The sequence below is a fragment of the Schistocerca serialis genome, chromosome 6 (genome assembly GCF_023864345.2).
Source record: "Schistocerca serialis cubense isolate TAMUIC-IGC-003099 chromosome 6, iqSchSeri2.2, whole genome shotgun sequence".
Classification (NCBI taxonomy): Eukaryota; Metazoa; Arthropoda; class Insecta; order Orthoptera; family Acrididae; genus Schistocerca; species Schistocerca serialis.
The window spans coordinates 283,235,261-283,256,411 of record NC_064643.1 but is presented as its reverse complement, the minus strand read 5'-3'; the positions used below and the strand labels follow the sequence as shown (position 1 = coordinate 283,256,411).

At 44.8% G+C, this 21,151-nt stretch overlaps 1 protein-coding gene across 1 annotated transcript in view; it reads left to right on the top strand.

Annotated features, from left to right (window-relative positions):
• Positions 1-21,151, top strand: part of LOC126484282 (proteoglycan 4) — a 300,519-nt gene that overhangs the window by 167,622 nt on the left and 111,746 nt on the right. The window lies entirely within an intron of this gene.

Below are 21,151 nucleotides of genomic sequence, written 5' to 3'. Positions count from 1 at the left end.
TCTGTTGCCAATTCTGGTGAGACCAATCCTTCCTATTAACAACGAATGCTACTCCCGTTATACCATTTTCTGATGTTGTTGATATTACCCTAGATTCTTCTGGCAATAAATCGCTGTATTCTTTCCATTTCACTTCACTGACACCCACTATATGTAGAGTGAGCCTTACAATTTCCCTTTTCAGATTTTCTAGCTTCCATACCACGTTCAAACTTCTGGCATTCGACGCTCCGACTCGTACTCGTAAAATGTTACCCTTCCGTTCAGTATTTTTCTCTCATGGTCACCAAGGAACAAGTGCTAAGATTAAAAAAGGGTGTAAGATAGGGATGCAGTATTTTGCCCCTACTGTTCAATCTATACATCGAAAATGCAATGACGGAAATAAAAGAGAGATTGAAGAGTGGGATTTAAACGCAGGTTGAGGATATCAATGATAATATTCGCTGATGACATTGTTACCCTGAGAGAAGGTGAAGAAGAATTACAGGATCTGTTGAATAGAATGAAGAGTCTAATTAGTACAGAATATGGATTGAAAGTAAACCGAAGAAAGACGAAAGTAATGAGAAGTAGCAGAAATGAGAACAGCGAGAAAATTAACATCAAAATTGTAGATCACAAAGTAGGTGAAGACAAGGAATTCTGCTACCTTGGCAGCAAAATAACGGATAACAGACGAAGCACGGAGGACATAAAAAGCAGACTGCATAGGCAAAAAGGGCATTCCTGGCCAAGAGAGGTCTACTAGTATGAAACATCGGCATTAATTTCTGAGAATGTACATTTGAAGCACAGTACTGTATGGTAGTAAACATGATCTGTGGGAAAACTGGAACTGAAGACAATCGTAGCATTTGAAATGCGATGCTAACAGAATATTGTTGAAAGTAAGATGGTCTGATAACGTAAGGAACGAGGAAGTTCCCGGAAGAATAGGCGAAGAAAGGAACATATGGAAATGTACAGCAAGACAGTGATTGGAATACATACAACAAATAAATGAGGATGTAGGTTGGAACTGCTACTCTGCGATGAGCAGGTTGGCATGGGAGAGTAATTCGCGGCGGACCGCATCAAATGAATCAGAAGAATAATGACAATCTAATACTACAGATCATGTGAATGGCGATACATATGTAGCTAGAGTTGCGGAACGGTAGGTCTTCAGACTTAAAAGAATACAGTCTAGCATGAAGCCCTGAAGATCACTATCAGATCCTCTTACTGTCGTGGTATGGAGCTAAATGTGCCTGGGTGTGTCCAGGCACTATGTTAGTCATGTGATTTACTTAGGTTTATGGGGACAAGCGTTACAGAAAATGAACTCACAGGGCTCGAATTTCGTCTGAATAGTCAGATTTTGATTTTATCTTGAATTCCAGTAAACCAGTATCGCCAAATACTGTGGTGCTTCCTTGTACAAAGAGACGGCCGATTTTCTTTCCAACCGTTGTCCACTCAGATCTTGAAACTCCGGGTCTCATGATCTCGTCATTGACGGGAGATTGAAACCTAATGTTGCTTCGAAGCATGTTTGTATGAAACTCGACGAAGTAACATTAATATTGTTGCTAAAGGACTGTATTAAAGACAAATACTGACCAGCCCCTGCTTGCACACTTCGATAGGCAACATGTCAGAGGATTACACTGGCCAAAAAAGGAGTGGTGCCTGCATTGCTCACGTATACTATCGAACCAAAAGTATCCGGACACCACTATGTAAAGCGGAACTGACCACTAGGTGTCCAAGAACCGGACCGGCTAGTACAACAGGAGGTGGGGAGTATTGTGTGTCAGTAGACAAGCAGTAACGGCAGAATGGCTTCGTCAGAAGAGCTCAGTGAATTCGAATGTGGCCTACTCAATGGATTTCACTTACGTAACATACCCATCTCAGACATTTCAATCCTTCCAAAGCTACCCAAGACGCCTAGTGGTGATGTGACTGTGAAGTGGAAACGCGAAGAAACAGCCACGGTTGAACCAAGACCAGGGAAACCTCATGCACTGACGCACAGGGGTCCTCAGGCATTGCAAAGAGTGGCTATAAAATATCACGTGGAATCACTCGTGAGTTGCAAAGTACTAGTAGCAGTCCAAGTAGCACAGTGATTGTGCGTAGGGGTACACTGGTTGAGCAGCTACTCATAAGCCACCCATTACTGTAGTCAATAGTAAGCGACGCTTGAGGTGGCGTAAAGGGCAGCGCCACTTGAAAGTGAATGACAGGAAACAGGTGGTTTGGAGTGAAGAATCATGCTGTATACTGTGGCAATCCGATGGAAGGGTTTGGGTTTGGCGAATGCGTGGAGAACGGTACCTGCCATCATGTGTAGTGCCAGCAACGAAGTGTGGAGGAGGTGACGTTACATTATGGGTGAGTTTTTCGTTGCAAGCGTGTGCTCCTCTTACTGGGCTTACGGAAACGCAAAATGCAGGAGGAAATGATTTTACAGCATTGTCTGCTGCGTACGTTAGAGGTACAGTTAGGAGATGATGATTTTTTTATATCAGCATGACGCTTTACTCTGTCATAAAGCAGCATATGTGAGACATTAGTTTGAAACAACAAAATTCTTAAAACGCACTGGTCTGCCCCGAGTCTAGACGTGTACCGAATGAACACCTGTAGGATGAGTCAGAATGTTGTCTTCGCTCCAGGGCCCAGCATCCACCATTACTTCCTTCTCTGGTTTCGGCTCTTGAGGCAGAATGGGCCGTCGTTCCTCCATAGACATTCAGACATGTCATTGAAAGTGTCCCCAGCAGAGTTCAAACCGTCAAATACGAAGGGAGAACACACCTCATATTAATTCACACTAAGAGGCGTCTGTAAACTTTTGATCAAACTGATTCTTTACTACACACAAACGGATATTGCCTAATTTAAATTGGACCTAAAGTGGAGGAACAGAACTCCTCTGTAGTGGTCCACTTTGCCCTTAAGAAATGGAAGTGAGGATCACATGCTGAATAAAAGGACAGCAAAGGGCCGAATGAGGAGAAGCAGTGGTAAGACCCTGGACTCGTGCTCAGACGGTAGTTGCTTCCAATCTCCATGGGGCCATTCACATTTAGGTCTCCCCTCATTTCTCTATACTGCACGATGGTTCCTTTGCGAGGGCAAGGGACCATTTTCAAATAACTTAGAGGAATGCAGAAGGGGGACGTCGTCGACAACGGCCAATATTTCGACAGAAGCGTGCCCTGCTACGTTCAAACCATAACTGCAGCAAGAGCGCTCTACAAGGGAATTTAAAACCTCGGTTCTCAGAGGAACACCGGAAAGGTAACATTCACACGCACTGTAAACACTAGCGCCATCACAAACCAAAGATGACTGAGGTCAGAAATTACCGACGGTAAAATTAATAATCAACAGGTGAGGTAGCATTAACTCTGCGCCTCTCTTTTTTGACAAGAGAGAGAGAGAGAGAGAGCAGGATTCCGCGCAGAATTTAAATGAAAACCATGATCTCTATTTACAACGTTACCTGCTAATTTAATTTCAACAGCTTCCTTAATAACACTATCCCAGTAGCTGGAAGTGCATACCAGAATCTCCGATTTGTTATATTCCATTGTATGACAGGCGCCAAGACAGTGTTCTGCAATGAGGAATTTGCTCGGCTGCTGTAAGCGTGTGTGACGCTTACGCTCAGTACACCAATCCTCCACAGTCCTGATACTCTGACCAATGTATGACACGTGTCCTCGGACTCTTTCGCTACGGCATACATGAGTAAAACGTTCTCGGTGTTCAAGCCGCGTCAATTCGAATAAAATCCTCGAGCTTTCGATGACCATCCCCGCCATCGTCGTCGGACTTCACTGACTGCCGGGGCTGCTACGGTTTCTCGCATATATAGGCATGATGACGTCATCAGCAGACAATCAGATAGACCCACTGTGGCGCGCGCGCGTAAGTCGGACACTCGAAGAGCAATGTCGTCTTTAATAGTCTTTGACGGTGACGTCAGGCGGCGTCATGGGCAGGCGCCACCTTTGAAACTGCCGCTCCCGCGTCGCGCATGTGTCTTTGCTTTCTTTCGATGTCCAATGCCCGCCTCCAAGCCCTACTGAATGTGTACCCCTGGTCTCTGTTGAAAATGTTGTTGTTTAAACGAATGTCGGCTGCTTCCTTTATAACGGAGTCCAAATATGTAGATGCATGAGCCAACACATTTGTATTTTCGAACTGTATTTTATGTCCGTTTTCTAGGCAATGCTCCGCTATGGCCGACTTGTCAAGTTCCCTTCGTTTTATAAGGCGCTTGTGCTCAGTTCAAAGCTCCGCAACCGTGCGAATTGTTTGTTCTACATACATGCTGCCACATTCACAGGGTACACCATACACGCCGGACACTCGAAGATCAATGTCGTCTTTAACAGGGCGCAACATATCTCGTATATTGGGGGCGGGCCCGAACACTAGTCTTAGCCCATGTTCCTCCAGAAGACGTCCTAACTTGCTGTTAGTTGCTCCACAGTAAGGCCGGAATGCAGTCCGTTTGGCCTCTTCTACTCATTCACCAGGTGTCTTTCGTCGGCTACTCTTGAAAGCGTTTGCGATGTCTCTTTTGTTGTATCAATTTTCCCCGAAAACACGTTTTAAGTCTACAAGTCTGTAGGTGGTCGTCGTCAGAGATAATTTTGGCTCTATAAACCAATGTTTTCAGAACCGCTTCCTTGCGTACAGGGTGGTGGAAACTATTGGCGTTCAAGTACCGATCAGTGTGTGCTGGTTTCCGGTACACTGAATGACCAAGCTGGCCTCCTGCCTTCCGCTCAACCAAAACATCCAAGAGTGGTAGCTTGCCGTGCTTCTCCATCTCGACAGTAAATTTAATGTTGGGATGGACACCATTCACGTGATCGACGAACTGAAGTAGTGTATCTTCAACATGAGGCCATATCAGGAATGTGGCATCAACGTATCGAAGAAGGCAAGACGGCCGTAATTTCGCAGTTTGCAGAGCCTGCTCCTCAAAGTGCTCCATGAAGAAATTTGCGACTGCTGGAGACAGTGGTAATCCCATGGCTGTGCCCTCCGTCACCTCAGAATATTCATCGCAGCACAAAAAGTACGTTGTCGTTAGGACGTGATGGAACAACTTAATGATTCCAGATGGAAAACGTTTGGCCAAATGATCCAGCGTATCCTGTATTGTTACCCTCATAAAAAGTGACACAACGTCCAGGCTAACCATTAGGTCGTTTGCACCTATCTTCATTCTCCTGAGTGCCTCAACAAATTTCTGCAAGCTGACAACAAGGTGTTCACAATGTCCCAATTTTGATGCTAATAGTCCTGCCAGACGTTTAGCAAGTCTGTAGGTGGGCGGACTGATTACACTAACAATGGGCCTTAGAGGAACACTTTCCTTGTATGTATCATTGGTAATCCATAAAGCCTGGGAGGTCCGGCGGCACGAGGCGTTAATTTCTTCACCACTTCATCTGGTGGACCAGAATACTTTAATAACTTCCCTGTCTTTCTGACAATGGCCTGTGCGGGAACACGACTAAGTTTGCAGTACGTGGCGTCTTCTAATAAATGTAGCATCTTCAGGTGGTAGTCTGCAGAGTTCAGAACCGCGGTGGCATTCCCTTTGTCAGCTGGCAAGACAACCAATTATCACGTAATAACCGTAAGCAACATCGTTCCTCCTTTCTAATATTAGATTTTGGTGCCTTAGCTTTCGCCAGGATATGGTTGGTAGTTAGCTGGTTTCTCCAGCTCCACGACGTTTGCCAATATTGGATATAATTGGTGTAATAGAGCAGTGCATTAGGAATCTTTCGCACGATGCAGCTGAGGACGTCAGGCTGCCTATGTAAGCGAGAAACCTTAGCAGCCCCGGCACTCGGTAAACTGACGACGATGGCGGAGGTGGTCACGGAAAGCTCGAGGATTTTATTCGAATTGACGCGGCTTGAAAACCGAAAACCTTTTATTAATATAGTACATGCCACATCTTCAAGGAATACGGTCGATACCCGCCTTAAACAATCAAAATCATCCTTTACGGAACCTAAATGGACTCTGATCGTACACGGTGCTCGAAAACCGCACTTCAGATAATATTTCCGCAAAATACGACAAATCTTCTTCGAAATGCTCCCTGCATAACGCAGAAAGGCCGTAGACTTTGGTGCCTCCTGGGTATTGTCACCACTCACCCGGTGCGGTCGACAGCGCAACGCACGTCTGATCTGTGTTTTACTACATCCGTTCTGACAAAACGTGACTTCGAGATGGGCCAACTCTGGTGACAAACTCTTAGGATCCGGGATGACATCAGCTCTGTGAACCAATGTACGAGGTACCCCTTCTCGTTGAGCCGGAAGGTGACAATTCTCAGTCTGCAGAAACTCAGGTCTCACAAGGGACGATTTCCTTCCCAATCCTCTCTCAATCCGTGCTCGTGCTCCGTCTGTAACAGAGAACCGGCGCACCACGCGTCGAGGTGTGACAGGCTGGCAGAAAGGAGTTATCATGTTTCAAGGTGCCCACGACCACACCGTGAATGAAACTGACAGATTTGTTAGTGTATGAACGCGAACTGTAGAAGTCTGTAAGGAATGGTATACATCTCGCAATCATGCAATACGGCGAAAGAACAGTGGTCCCAATAAGATCTTACCCGAAAGAGACTATAAGCGAGTGTTACGCCATGTCAATGACCACCGATTGCAAAACCGAAAGATGTTGCTGCTACCGAAAGATGCACGTCCGTCTCAGCCAATTACCGACTGAAGGCTACAGACGAAATGCATACAGTAGTTATTTGGAGTCGGGTACCTCGTAAACCGCTACCGCTCACAGCGGCACATAACCTGCACGTCTTCAGTGTGCCAGATAAGACAGAAACCGGAGATCCGACTGGAGCCGTGTAGTGACGTATGACGAGTCACGATTTACACTCTTTTCAGATGATGCAAGGCATCAAGTGCAGCGACGACCTAATGAGCGAAACTTGCAACTTTGCCTAGCCTTGCGTTGTACTGATTTGTTATTCAGGTGACATCCAATGACTACTTCACGTTCGAAGTCACTGAGCTCTCTTGACCGATCCACTTTGCTGTTACTGCTTCTCCAATGACAATAAAGTACTTCCGACTTCCTTTTATTTTTATTTATTTACTTTTATTGACTTATTTAACTTCTTGGTAAGATTAATTAGTGCCAGCAAGCCGTCTCTCACATCTAGCCCGTCTTCTATACGTTTTACATTGCATATGTTACAGTAAGCATATTATTTATTTTTAAATTTAGAAAGTAGAAATTACAATACTACACATACGAGGTTCGTCCACAAAGTAAGTTCCGTTTCTATTTCTATCCGCGGCAGCGCTACGATTGCAGTTCCGAGCACACGCGTCAGTTACTCTGACTCAAGGAGAAGACATGAACGCCATTTTCAGATCGCTGCTGCCGACGTGCGCTTTGTACTGCTTCTTTACAATGTCAACCGTAATTGAAAATGCCGCCGCGTGTGAAATTAGATCTGTGATTCGGTTTCTAAATGCAAAGACCAAAGGAAATTCATCGGCAAATCTGCGAGGTTTACGGACAAAATGCTACGAGCGATTCCATGGTTAGAAGGTGGGTCAGACTGTTCAGTGAAGGACGTGATCAAGTGCACGATGAAGAACAAAGTGGACGTCCGTCTGTGGTTACTCATGAACTGATTCACACAATTGAAGAGAAGATTGAGCTCAACCGTAAGTTTACACTTAGTGCCCTTGCTATGGAAGTTCCGCAAATCTCACGGTCACTAATTCATGAAATTGTTACAGAAAAACTGAAATTTCGAAAACTTTGCTCACGTTGGGTACCCAAAATTCTTATTGATTAACACAAAAAACAATGTGCAGTGCACTTCAGATTTTGACACGCTACAATGAAGAAGGCGATGGTTGTCTTTCTCGGACAGTCACGGGGGATGAAACTTGGGTATCGTGCGACACCCCTGAAACGCAATCAATGGAGAGGAGGCACACTTCATCCCCAACGGAGGTTAAGCCTAAGCAAATCTTGACACCTCAAAATGTCGTGTGCACCGTTTTTGGGACAGAAAAGGCATTTTGATGATTGATTTATTACCACGAGGCCAAACAATCAATGCACATGGTTTCTGCGAGACCATTAAGAAATTGCGTCGAGCAATACACAACAAGCGCCGAGGATTACTGTCAAAAGGTGTTATTTTTTTCCACGATAATGTCCGACCTCACACGGTGAATGTGACCAAACATCTCTTACAGGAATTTCACTTGGACGCGTTTGATCATCCTCCGTACAGCCCGGACCTCGCTCCTAGCGACTTTCTCTCTTCTTGCACGTAAAAGCTGTCCTTGGTGGTCTACACTTCAACGATGATGACGAGCTGAAAGAACATGTTACCACATGGTTGAATACACAAGCGGCAACCTTCTATGAAGAAGCCATACAAAAGCTTGTGCCAAGCTACGACAAGTGCCTACAAAATTTCGGAAGCTATGTACAAAAGTAGTATAACAGTTGTAGATTTTTGTACAATAAATATTTTTCCTGTATCTGTAGACGTCTGTTCTATAGAACCAAATGGAACTTGCTTTGTGGACGACCCTCGTAAAAACACATACACGTATTTTGCATTTACGTAAGATAACCACAACAATAATTAAAGATTACAGTAAGGTAGCGCTAGCAGCAATGGGCCTAGTGAAAGGGTTGGAAGAGGGAGGAAAAGTGGACTGTGATAATACATAGTTGAAGAATATAAGGAAGGAGGAGGTGGCGTCACATAGAAAGGAAAAGTTGGAGGAAGTGTAACTGGGAGATCGCAGGAGCACTGATTTTACTATTTGACAGAGGATAAGCTGGCCTTATAAGTTACTTTTGGGAAACGCTAAGAGAGTGACAAAAGGAAGTGCTTCAACTTTTTCTTAAAAGCAGCAGGGCTTCGAATTGTGTGAAGAATGCAGGGCAGCTTGTTCCAGAGACGGACAGCAGCGACAGCGAAGGAGTTTGCAGAAGTTTTTGTGTTATGAATGAGCACAACTAGAACATTAGATCACCTTATGTTTCGCTCATGTGAGCTCGAAAGGTGTGGGGTCCTTGATCACGAGCTGCCTGTGCAGTACACACAGCGCATGGTAGTCTCGTAACTTGTCTGGCCGCAACCACCCTAAGTGAGCGTATAGAAGCACCGACATGGCCATATCGATGAATGTTGCAGATGTAATGAACACAAACTTTCATGTCTAGTTCTAACCATCTTCTGTTTTCACTGCTCGTGCGGTGTTGAATCACATCACGATAGTGAAAGTTAGGCATAACGAGAGATTACAGAAGTTTGTGTTTTACATCCCTTGAATGTAAGTTCTGAAAATTTTGTAGGCGTAGAGGGTAGCGTCGGTGCCGAATTTAGAAGCTCATTCAAAGCTGCATCCATTCTCTCTCTGCTTTCCGAGGCGGTGCTGTGATACGGAAGAGTTAAAAGGAGGGCATCAGGTCGCGGAGTTCTGAACTTATTTATTTGCATTATCCACTACCACAGTGAAGCGCCAAACAAACTGATATAGGCATGCGTATTCAAAAACAGAAATATGTAAACAGGCAGAATACCGCGGTGCGTTGGGCAACGCCTATATAAGACAACAAGTGTCTGAAGCAGTTGTTAGATCGGTTACTGCTGCTAAAATGTCAGGTTACCAAGATTTAAGTGAGTTTCAACGTCGCCGCACGAGCGATGGGACACAGCACTTCCGAGGTAGCGATGAAGTGGGGACTTTCCCGTATCACCATTTCACTAATGTACCGTGAGCACCAGGAATCCGGTAAAACATCGGATCTCCGCCATCGCTGCGGCCGGAAAAAGATCCTCCAAGAACGAGGTCTCTGACGACAAGAGAGAATCGTTCAACGTGACAGAAGTGCAACCCTTCCACAAATTGCTGCAGAATTCAATGTTGGGCCTGCAACAAGTGTCAGCGTGCGAACCATTCAACGAAACTTCAGCGATATGAGCTTTCGGAGCCGCAGGCCCATTCGTGTACCCTTGATGACAGCACGACACAAAGCTTTCTGCCTTGCCTGGGGCCTTCAACATCGACATTGGACTACTGGTGACTTGAAACATGTTGTCTGGTCGGACGAGTCTCGTCTCAAATTGTGTCGAGCGGTTGGACGTGTACGGGTATAAACAACCCCATGAATCCATGGATACCACGCGTCAGCAGGGGACTGTTCAAGCTGATGGAGGCTCTGTAATGGTGTGGGGCGCGCGTAATTGGGGTGGTATGGTACCCCTGATACGTCTAGATTAGACTCTGAGAGGTGAAACATACAAAAGCATCCTATCTTATTACCTGCATCCATTCACGTCCATTGTGCATTCCAGCAGGACAGTGCGACACACCACACGTGCAGAACTGGTGCAGCAGAGTGGCTCTAGGAACACTTCTGAGTTTAAGAACTTTCAGCACTGCAGCACGTCAGCAATCATAAGAATCGAAATAATTATGAAAAATCCGCCTCGATTGCACAAACTACCTGGTGTTCACCTAGGTTTCAGCGTGGGTAACCACACCTTCATCAGAACAAATATAAAACAGCTTGCCTAAACAGGCATAGTCAAAGGCTAAAATCAACACCTACAGCGGCAACTCTTCGGTGGAGAGCCGGTGACCATCGTACGTTGGCTGGGGCGAGGCAGCACACACAGGGTTGAGATAAGTAATATTATTGACTTGGTACATATGTGCCGTGTATTTGAAAAAAAAAAAATTATGGGGTCTTGCCGCTGTAGGTGTTGATTTTAGCCTGTGACTATGCCTATTTAGGCAAGCTGTTTTATATTTGTTCTGAAGAAGGTGTGGTTACCCACGCTGAAACCCAGGTACACAGCACGTAGTTTGTGCAATCGAGGCGGATTTTTCATAATTATTAACTCTTCTGAGTTTGAATTCTTCCGCTGGCCACCGAAATACCCAGATAAGAACATTATTGAACTTATCTGGGATACCTTGCAACGTGCTGTTCAGAAGATATGTCCACCCCGTCGTACTCTTACGGATTTATGGACAGCCCTGGAGGATTCGTGGTGGCAATTCCCTCGAGCAATACTTCAGATTTTAATCGAGTCCATGCCACGTAATTTGGGACATTTCTGCGTGTTTGCTGGGACCCAACACGATGATAGGCACGTGTACCAGTTTCTTTGGCTGTTCAGTGTATATCTACTTGATGACTCAATAGATGCAATAATTACAATTAAAACATTTGGACGACAATGATACGTAAGATATGATAATTCAGACTATATACACTACTGGCCATTAAAACTGCTACACCACGAAGGTGACGCGCTACGGAAGCAAAATTTAACAGACAGGAAGAACATGCTGTGATATGCAAATGATTAGCTTTTCGGAGCATTCACACAAGGTTGGCGCCGGTGGCGACACCTATAACGTGCTGACATGAGGAAAGTTTCCAACCGATTTCTCATACACAAACAGCAGGTGACCGGCGTTGCCTGGTGAAACGTTGTTGTGAGGCCTAGCGTAATTAGGATAAAGGTCGGATTGTAGCCTATCGCGTTTGCGGTTTATCGTATCACGACATTGCTGGTCGCGTTGGTCGAGATCCAATGACTGTTAGCAGAACATGGAATCGATGGGTTCAGGAGGGTATTACGGAACGCCGTGCTGGATCCTCGTATCACTAGCAGCCGAGGTGACAGGCATCTTTTCCGCATGGCTGTAACGGTTAATGCAGCCACGTCTCGATCCCTGAGTCTCCAGATGGGAACGTTTGAAAGACAATAACCATCTGCACGAACAGTTTGACGACGTTTGCAGCTGCACGGACTATCAGATCGGAGACCATGGCTGCGGTTACCCTTGATGCTGCATCACAGACAGGAGCGCCTGCGATGGTGTACTCATCGACGAACCTGGGTGCACGAATGGCAAAACGTCATTTTTTTTGGATGAATCCAGGTTCTGTTTACAGCATCATGATGGTCGCATCCTCGTTTGGCGACATCGCAGTAAACGCACATTGGATACGTGTATTCGTCATCGCCATACTGGCGTATCACCCGGCGTGATGGTATCGGGTGCCGCTGGTTACACGTCTCGGTCACCTCTAGTTCGCATTGACGGCACTTTGAACAGTGGACGTTACATTTCAGATGTGTTACGACACGTGGCTCTAACCTTCATTCGATCCCTGCGAAACCCTACATTTCAGCAAGATAATGTACGACCGCATATTGCAGGTCCTGTACGGGACGTTCTGGATACAGAAAATGTTCGACTGCTGCCCTGGCCAGCACATTCTCCAGATCTCTCACCAACTGAAAACGTCTGGTCAATGGTGGCCGAGCAACTGGCTCGTCACAATACGCCAGTCACTACTCTTGATGAACTGTGGTATCGTGTTGAAGCTGCATGGGCAGCTGTACCTGTACACGCCATCCAAGGTCTGTTTGACTCAATGGCCAGGCATATCAAGGCAATTATTACGGCCAGAGGTGGTTGTTCTGGGTAATGATTTCTCAGGATCTATGCACCCAAGTTCTGTGAAAATGTAATCACATGTCAATTCTAGTATAATATATTTGTCCAATGAATACTCGTTCATCATCTGCATTTCTTCTTGGTGTAGCAATTTTAATGGCGAGTAGTGTAGATGTAGAATTTGACACCTACACGACTCCACAAAAGACCTGGATAATGATGGACTACGAATACTGGTCGTAAACAATAGAACAATTTTGCCTGTAAATACAGAAGTACCAGTATATTAACAAGAGCTACTTTTTTTAGACTGACAGGTACGACTCACATGACGTCTGGTAGTCAAATCCGCAATACTTAGAGACAGCGTAAGTAGACGCAACTACGGTATGAAATCAGCTGTTGCTGGAACACTGTTGTGCACAGTTTCTGACTTTGCTATTTCATGGCTTTTTTTTTCAAGTATTACAGGACACCTCCGCATCTACGTGCTCCCTAGGAGGTAACGATATGTCGGACCGGAGAGAAACGGCCCCCTCGGCGGTGGAGCAGGTGGACGTGTCGAGGATGGTTCCGCCAGCCGCCAGTCTCCAGGCGGCGTGTCGGCCCGCCTGTCGGTCGCGGCCCGCCGACCTGCACGGTCCGCTCCGCTCGCTTTGAACGCCGCGCGTGAGGACCCGCACACCGAGAAATTAGCCTCGCCCCCCGCGCTGACTGACGCTGATGGCCGGTGCTGTTAGCGAGCCACCGGCCTCCACCGGGTCCGCTCCTAAGCCGTCGGCACGCGGACCGCGCATTCGGACGTTGAGCGTTGAGTGTGCCGAGTTTCTGACGTCATAGCGTGGAAAAAGCGTGTTGGCGAGTCTTTGCGCGTGCAGAGCAATATCTAGCATTTGAGATATTCTGAACGTGCGTTTGAGCGTAGACCAGTGAGACTGAAGAACGGGGATGACTCAAGGATACACACCCGTCAGCTTCGACCAATGACGTCAGAAGTTACCACAGTTGGTGTACGAGGTGCGTTCAGAAAGAAACCGCACTTTTGCTGTATCAGCTTTATTGCTTATTGTACAACATTTTAAGCAGTGTCCACTTCAAAATAGTCCCCTCTACTGGCAATACACCGTTCCCGTCGTTAATTTCAGTTCTGGAACGCCTCCTGGAACACATGTTGTGGGATGGCGCGCAGGTTTCTTGTCGCATTTTCCTGTATCTCCTCTGTGGTTTGGAAACCACGTCCTTTAAACGTGTTTTTCAGTTTTGGATACAAGAAAAAGTCTAGTAGGGCTAGGTCCGGAGAATACAGTGAAGGGGCACCAATAAAATGTGGTGTTTAGCTAGATACCTGCAGACAAGAGGCGACGCGTGTGTTCAGATGTGTGTGAAATCTTATGGGACTGCTAAGGTCATCAGTCCCTAGGCTTACACACTACTTAACCTAAATTATCCTAAGGACAAACACACACACCCATGCCCGAGGGACGACTCGAACCTCCGCCGGGACCAGCCGCACAGTCCATGACTGCAGCGCCCTAGACGGCTCGGCTAATCCCGCGCGCAGGCGACGCGTGGGCTGGTGCATTGCCATGATTCAACATCCAACTCTGGTTTTTACACAATTCAGGCCTCTTCCTGGGCACAGCATCCCTCAAGCGCCTGGTAGACTTCCTTGTTTACCATCTGACCACGTAGCACAAATTCATGATGGATAATGCCTTTGTAGTCAAAAAATGCAACCAACATCACTTTGACCGACTCATGCGTGCCTTTTCTGGACGAGGTGGCCCTTTGCCCACCCACTGCGACGACCGCATCTTCGTTTCAGCGTCATAGTTGTGCACCCACATCTCATAGCCTGTTATGTTTTCATTGTCATTAACAGCGGAAAGCAGTTACTCGCACATTTCAACACGGGTATGTTTCTGATCTTCAGTCAACACTCAAAATTTGATGGCATGATCCTACGCTGATGCCCACCTCCTCAGCAACTGCCCAAACGGTTAAACGATGATTTCCGCGAGTCACACCACCAACGCTATCCACATGGCCATCATCTGTTGATGTGGAGAGACGTCCAGACTTGAAATTCTCACAGACCGACATTCTGCCCTGTTGAAGATGTTTACACTACACGTAGCACTGCGTGCGCCTCATACAGTCCTCCCCGTACGCTTGGCTAAGCATTTGAAATGTCTCTGTGAAAGATTTGCCAAGTTTGTAGCAGCATTTCACACACACACACACACACACACACACACACACACACACACACACACTTCTTCAGGCTCCTTCATTGCACTAATCCGACGAGCAGGCTGTACACTTGCGTACTTCAGCAGCTGTGGTTTGCTTGCTAATTGTCTGAGCGACACGAGGCAAATGACAGTTTGTTGTCTAAACCTGCCGCTAGGTGTGCTCATTAACCTCAGCGCGCTCTCTCTGATAGTCTATTTCAATAGTTCGGTTTCTTTTTGAACATACCTCGTATTTCGCAGATTTAACAGCAATGTTGACTGTTGAGAAAAAAAAGGAATGCAGGACAGAGAAAATAGATGGTAGACGTATATCACGTACATTCATATTTCGAACATAATGTTAACTATATCCCGTCTTTGGGTCCTAGTATCCTATTCTTCAGTCGACCTACATAGCTCAACTGAAGAATTGGATACTAGAGCAAAAAAGAAAGGAAAAAAGATAGGGAAAGAAATAAAGTTAGCATCAAATACCTCAGTTGAGTTATGCGGGTTGGATCCCGAATTTCAGCTGATCTCTATAGGTTAGTTGCAGTACGGGATACAAATTTAACGTATGTCGACTTCTTCGCCTTCCCTAGCACTAGTAATCCAATCCTTCAGTTGATCTATGTATGTCAACTGAAGTACGAGATACAAATTTTGCAGGTGTTGCTTTTTCGCCTCCGCTACTACTAGCATCCTGTTCTTCGGTTAGTAGTGCTAGTGAAGGCAAAAAGACCGACATACGTGAGATTTACATCCCATACTTTAGTTGACTTATATAGATCAGCTGAAGAATAGGATACTAATGCTATCAAAGCCGACAAGATCGACGTACGTAACACTGACATCCTGTACCTCAGTTGAACTATACGAAGGCGAAAAAAAGCAACGTATATAAAATTTGTATCTCATACCTGTATAGGTCGACTGAAGGGCAGGATACCACCTTCGTAGTTAACTGAGATGCAGGGTGCCAATGTTACATACATCGGTTTTTTTGTTATTTGCTAGCACTAGTATCCTATTCTCCAGTTTACCTATATAAGTCGACTGATGTACGGGATACAAATTTTTCGTATGTCAGTCTTTTCGCCTTCGATAGTACTAGCATCGACTGAAATATATCGCAAGCGCTAGCGAAAAAAAATCGAAAACTGTAAAATTTGTATTCCGTGTTTCAGTTGACGAGCCCTGCTTCAAGTCGCCCATTTCGTAGTAAGAGATAAATCCATACCTACCAACGAAAATCAAAAAGAAAAAATTGTCAAGAATGAAAATCAATTTTTCCAAAATATCTAAAATTCACTAAGAATGAAAATTAGTGCCGACTGAATTGGAACGAACAAATGATTTAAATGAATACAAGCTACAAAAATCGGGTACAATGTTTAGCCTTGTATTTTAAAAACACATTTATTTATTTCAATTTACAATGATGAAACCTCGCGACAAAAGGTAAATGCTTTATTATCTATGGCTCGAAACTAAAGACATTAATATCTTCGAGTAAACTATGACGTCATTGGTCAAAGCCAATGGGTTGTATCCCATTCTTCAGCTGACCCGGAGAAAGCCACCACGCCACATGACGCCATCTCTCTTCAGTACAAACTCGCAAGACACAATATTGGCTTTCACTTGAAGCACATTTGAATATAAATATTAGCCGTTTCTAAGCATCATACAATTGGGGAGCTCTCGAAAATCCGTCATTATTGTGTGATCTGTTGTAATAAAATGACAGAAAACGTGGTATTGTTGGTTAAAGTATTACTATAGCTTGCTTGTTATAAAAGTATGTCGTTTCAAGGTAACGGCACATTGAGAGTCCATCAGAAACGCACTGGTCTTGGTAAAAATTCTTATAATTAAATGTCAGTTAATAACACATTTACGATTAAAGCTTTCAGAAGGTGGTAAGATGGAAAGTATGGTCGTTTATCATTCAAGGCCGTTATAGTGTAATGAGTAGCGTTGCAGACTAGTAGGACCACCGGTAATGCGATGCTAGTTGGTGTCTCCGTGGATCCAGATATTTCTTTATGTTTCCTGATGTTCTTCATGTTTCCTGATAGAATGATACTTTCTTAGTAGTTTAATATTCGATGTCATCCACATATCAGAGCACTCTATCTGAGGAGTGAATTTGTTCGATTGGCTTTATGTATAAGACAGCTTACTACCTACGGTAAGATATTTTGCACTTTCTTGTTACAAATTTTGTGTTTCACATGTTGCAGAGATTCTGCTACTGAATAGGAACAGTGATCAAATAAGAATGTCCTTGGGGTTTTACTAAAAAATGAGAATGATGAAATAAATTTTATCTTATGTGAAGACCTATTGCCTATTTGTATCGCACTGTTTGTAATGAAACTTTTATAAGCCGGACTGGACGTGGCACTTTCCTCTTTCCCTTATAACATGTTCAAGGATATTGAAGATTTTATTTCTGTGTACTATAGACAGAGAAACATGACTAGCATAGGGACAAGGGGGGAAATGTGTGTTTTAACAGAACTAACGTAGAAATTTTACGCCCGTCCAATTCGCAAACGGTGTGATCTGCGAGCCAAACACAGCCAGTGAAGCACGCAGCGGTCGCGTATTCGACGTTGAGGCACACGTATCGTATGCACAAGCCACATCGTCTCTGAGCTTTCATCAGCACGTTGAACTCGGCACGCTCGACATTTACTTTAGAAAGCACGGTCCGTGTGTCGATGGCTTTAGCCACTGCTTGGTTCCAAACGCACCACCGAGGAGACATCTAGTCTTTATGCGCTAAGAGAAAGGTGCAGAGTCTTCTTAGTCGTGCTCTCTCGGTACGTTTTCTCTGCAACTTTGTCTGCTTACTTCATAGACCTCAGTCCAGCGTACGGCGTATGGTTGTCAATGTTAGCGTTACTGCACATCTAACTGGAATCTGTACTGTAAGTTCAGTTATTTGCTGACTTTAACGCATGTTAGGTCGATTATACGTACATGAAGAGTAAATGACAGACGCCTGCAGACAGCACACTGAGGTAACAAAAGTCATGGGATACCAGCTGTTATCGTGTTGGACCTCCTTTTGCCCGGCATGACGCAGCAACTTGATGTGGGATGGACTCAACAGGTCGCTTGAAGTCTCCTGTAGAAATATTGAGCCACGCTGCCTCTACTGACGTCCATAACTACGAAAGTGTTGTCGGCGTAGGCTTTTGTGCACGAACTGACATCTCGATTATTTCCCATGAATGTTCAGTGAGTGCTCGAACTATCCAGAATGTTCTTCAAACCGGTCACGAACAATTGTGACGCGGTGACATGGCGCATCGTCATCCATAAAAAATCCATCGTCTTTTGAGAATATGACGTTCGCGAACGGCTGCAAATCAGCTCCAAGTAGACAAACATAACCATTTCCAGTTAATGATAGGTACAGGATCCACGCCTTGTAAACACAGCCCACACCATTATGGAGCTACCACCAGCTTGATGATGTCAAATTTTGCCACACTGTCCTAGCGGATACGTTCGTCATATGTACCATATTGAGTTCTGCGGTGACTTCATGCAGTGTTGCTTCTCTGTTAGCACTGACAACACTACGCAAACACCGTTGCTTTCGGTCGTTAAATGAAGGTCGTTGCTCAGTGCTCTGGCCGTGGTGAGAGGTAATGTCTGAAGTTTAGTAGTCTCGTCACACTCTTGACACTCTGGATCTCGGAATATCGAATTCCCTAACGATTCCCGAAATGGAATGTCCGATGCGTCTAGTTCCAACTACCACTACCCGTTCAAAGTCTCTTAATTCCCATCGTGCGGCCATAATCAAGTCAAAAACCTTTCCCCTGAATCACCTAAATACAAATGATTGCTTCGTCAATGCGCTCCCCTTTTATACCTTGTATATGCGATAGTACAATAATCTGTATATGTAAATATCGCTTTACCATGACTTTTTATCAGCTCAATGTAATGCCACTAGCTATTAACCAAAACATAGGTAATACTGTCATGCTTCCTGTTTCCAAGGTTTACGCTGAAATTACACATTTTCATCTTCACTGTCTTGTCATCAGTCTGAATAAAATCTTAACTTTCAAGCCACGTCACTGCGAATAAAACACTCGTGCTTTCGATGGCTGTCTCTGCTATCGTCACTAGGAGTAAAAACCACTGACTACCAGCTCTCTGCTGTTTAGTTATCGTGCTGGTATTCGCATGTCCAGAGTTCGGACGGACGCAACGCCGTTTGGTTATTCCTGCTATCTTCGTGTTGGTTTCTGGGACAATTTCATGTGCCTGTTGTGACTGCCAGGGTTGGAACGGTGATCCGTTATAAGAGCGAGGTAGCAGCGTCTGGATCTTTCCATAAGGGGCCGACGTGGAGCATGCGGAGGAAGGCGAGTTGGGTAGCTCTTAGCAGATCCGACTCGCCGTGGCAAGGATTCACGTCAGGTGGCTTGAGGGGCCGCCTCCATGTTTGAAACTGTCGCTCTCGCATCCCTTCAGGCGTCAAGCACCCGTATTTACTTTCGCTCGATATCCAAGGCCTACACTTATCCTCTACTAACAATACGGCAAGTGCTATAACTCTATTTCCGATAAACTTCGCTCAGTGGAAGAGGGTCAAAATAAGGGAACACTTGTCTCGGTTTATCCGTAGATATTGGACTGCTTCTCGGAAAACGACGGTCAAACTTTTCATTGTACTTCATATGCCTTTTAGCGAGTAAATAGATCGACTGTAGTGGTGGTACAGTGGCTAGCGTCGCAGTTTCAGAGTTTTCCGCCTCGTGTTCGAAACCCGATTATTATTTTTACCTTCGTTTTTCATTAACCTATCCATGTTCATAGGACATTACTACATCAATGTTTCCAATGTATATTGAAATAACGTTCGCCTTATTCATCTACTAATTGTAAGTCTTGAGAAAGAATTAAAAGGAAACAAATAAATAAATGAATGACAATATTATTTGAAATTGTTTTCGGTGAAATTCCTGTGGTGTATCTTGATTCATAATTCACTGCAAACGTCCATTTTCTGTAAACTGATCCGAAATGCGTGGCTTGCTACGAAGTTATTGCCAACGTGTGAAATCATTAACAATGTTACATAATTTCTTTCTCGAGTGACATTCGCGCCAAGAAATTTCACTATGGCAAACCTGCCTTCGCACTATGCTCGTATTGTTTGGGATTTCTATTTTTTGAAGTTTTCTGCGATCAGTATATCCAAGAACATGCACCAAATCTTCCTGGAGAATAAACAGAAGAATAAAATATAAGAAAAATGCAGCAATTGGCGTAAGAATGATACATAAGAATACGAAAATTTAAAAGATTGTAATCCCTGAAACACCATATACACATATATTATACAATAAACGTATGACATTGTGAAAACGAGTTGTAATTTTACGATTAATATAATGCCTTTTTGTCCTCTTACTTGATAAGAAACATTCGTGTAGTAACATTTTACGAACATGGACAGATAAATGAAAAAAATATAAAAAATTATAATTGGATTTCGGACACGGGGCAGAAATCTGACAAGCTGTGACGCTAGTCACTGTGCCACCATTTCGGCTGAGATCAATGCGAGCAAAAAGACATAAAGGAGCTTGAAAACCTTACCATCGTTTTCTCAGAGACGGTTGAGTATCTACGGGTAAGCCGAGACACGTTTTCGCCTATTTTAACCACTCTTCAGCTGATCGAAAATTCTGTGAGATCGGGATATGGCATTTGCCATGTTCTCCTCGTAAGTGTGTACCATCCCAAAGTGATGACGCATTAGGCAAGACTCTCGTCTATTGCTGTGTGTTGTGCTGAGCATACACGACATGTTAGCCAAAGGAAGCTTGGGAAATCGGCCATAGCTGAACACTGCCTGGAAAATGGACGCAAAATACAATTTGAAAATTCGGGATTCTTGCCTCACACTGAGCTCCCATCAAAGAGGAAGTGGCCGAGGTTAGAATATACAGCAACGGTTTTAACAGAGACTATGGTGGCACAGTTAGTACGAGGGGCTGGAGGAGGTGGTGCTTTGGATATGGACTGAAAACAAAGGTGGGTCTTGATGCATATATGGAGGCGGGAGCGCTAGTTTCAAACACTGCGCCGGCTTCTCGTGTCACATGACGTCACTCGGTCCCCCGGCAGGCCTTAGATCGTATGAACTGCCCAACTTGTCTTCCTGTGCATGCATCATTTCTGCCCTCTTTGGGAGGTTCCAGACGCCACTATCGGCCCTATACAAGCGGAACACAGTGCCAGCCACGGCAGCTCATGGTTTTCACACCTGATGACGATAGTGGAGACAGCCGTCGAAACTTCGAATGTTTTATTGGAAGTGATGCAGCTTTAAAATCGAAAAAAGTTTATTCATGT